The sequence below is a fragment of the Panthera onca genome, chromosome B1, assembly GCF_046562875.1.
Source record: "Panthera onca isolate mPanOnc1 chromosome B1, mPanOnc1 haplotype 2, whole genome shotgun sequence".
Lineage (NCBI taxonomy): Eukaryota > Metazoa > Chordata > Mammalia > Carnivora > Felidae > Panthera > Panthera onca.
The window spans coordinates 111,086,519-111,088,287 of record NC_138342.1 but is presented as its reverse complement, the minus strand read 5'-3'; positions in this window follow the sequence as shown (position 1 = coordinate 111,088,287).

Here is a 1,769-nt window from a genome sequence, read left to right as displayed (position 1 = left end):
TGTGCCCATCATCAGTCACATTTGACCTAGAAAAGATTGTTTTATATACCTGGTTATCTCCCGTGAGGTCATGGAAAAGAGAAATGAAGAATGGAGCAGGCAAAGCCCTTCATCAATTCATCCAACAGATACTCAATGAAGCAGGACTAATTGGGGTACAATGGAGAAAAAATACACAAGAATCCCTGATCTCATGGAGGTTGCATTCTAGCTTTCTTTTTTATAGACTGTTTCTTCTACAAAAATGTGACTACTTTTTAATAAAAGTATGAGTATGGTGCACTTGATGCATATTTAATTTTGCTTGCCAAATGGGTGATAAAAGGAGAGGGAAAAGAAAATACAGTAGCAGATACATTTCAGACAGGTTTTTCTGTGAGCTCTGCATCAAATATAATCTCTGGGAATAAACCCAGGCATTGTAAATGGGCTGAGCAAGAGAAAAAAGAAGCCACAGAAACTATTTCTTGCCAGATACTTGCTTCAGTGCAGATTTAATAAGACTTGGATCAGGTGTTGGAAATTCAGTACTTAGAGGGACTTTGTAGGTGATGTTTATGGGTTGTCCACAGTGTCTCAGTGGCAATTTATTAAAACTATCCTTTAATTTAACATTGTATCTCCCAACTCATAGATACTCCCTGTGTTCGACTATCTAAGTGGAGTCATGTTTAAAAGGAACTAATTTAAAATGCTTAGTTTTAGTGATCTAGATTGTTATTCTAATTTACTTATGTATTATGAATGAAAATTATACTGGCTTAGAGTTCAAATCCCTCACCTGCAAGATTTTAATTCACTAGGCCTAACCTATAAAATTGAACCTATTCCACTGTGGTAAATTCTTTAAATAAATATAAGTGATAAAAACAAACAGAGAACACATATTTTGAGTTAAATTTATAGATTAAACTCCCAGATCTTCCTATAAAAGATTATATTACATAATAATAAATGAGTATTTGGAGAATTGGGTGCCTTGGTGTTAACCATAATTATAACTTTATATTGGTAAGTCACCTTTATAGAAGTAAAGGTATAGCTGTGCTTTTGTTTTTTATTCTAACCACACATTCAACCACAATAAGAATTTTAAAAAAGCAAACTCTTGCTTTTAAACAGATTTATTTGGAATTTGTCATGATAATGTCAAGAAACTGAAGGAACCAAAGTTTGAACAAGTTTATTCATGAGGAAAAACTGTAAAAGGAGAAAGTTTTGCTAGAATAAAAATGAACAGAAAAACTGATGAAACTATCAACAATACTTTTACTTTTTATCAGAAGTTGCACATCATAACTCAAATCTGTTTCTAAAGAGTTTATTCTGTTTCCCAATTTGAAAAATGCTTAATCAACACTTGTTTTTTTACCTCTTTTATGGAAAGTTTGACCAAGGGAGAAGGAATTGGGTTATTTTCCGCATGTATATCTCAATCTTTTCACACGTAAACTTCTATATTTTCCTTTTTTCTGGAAAATATTGTGACTCCCTTCATCAAAGTCAATCAAATTGAGTTTAATTTTTACTTACTTGAGAAAAGTGATGTTTAAATATTGATAATATCTCTAATAATAAGAAAACTAAGGAAATTATAAGATTCTGTGACCAAATAAACTTAAGGTATTCTAAAATAAATTTTTCAAAATAGATTACCATTATATGATAAATTACGCTTGCAAATGATGGCTAAGTATAAAAATATATAATCACCGTACTAAGATATAGGCAATATTAAGTAATAATTTCATAGTACATTATTGTTACTA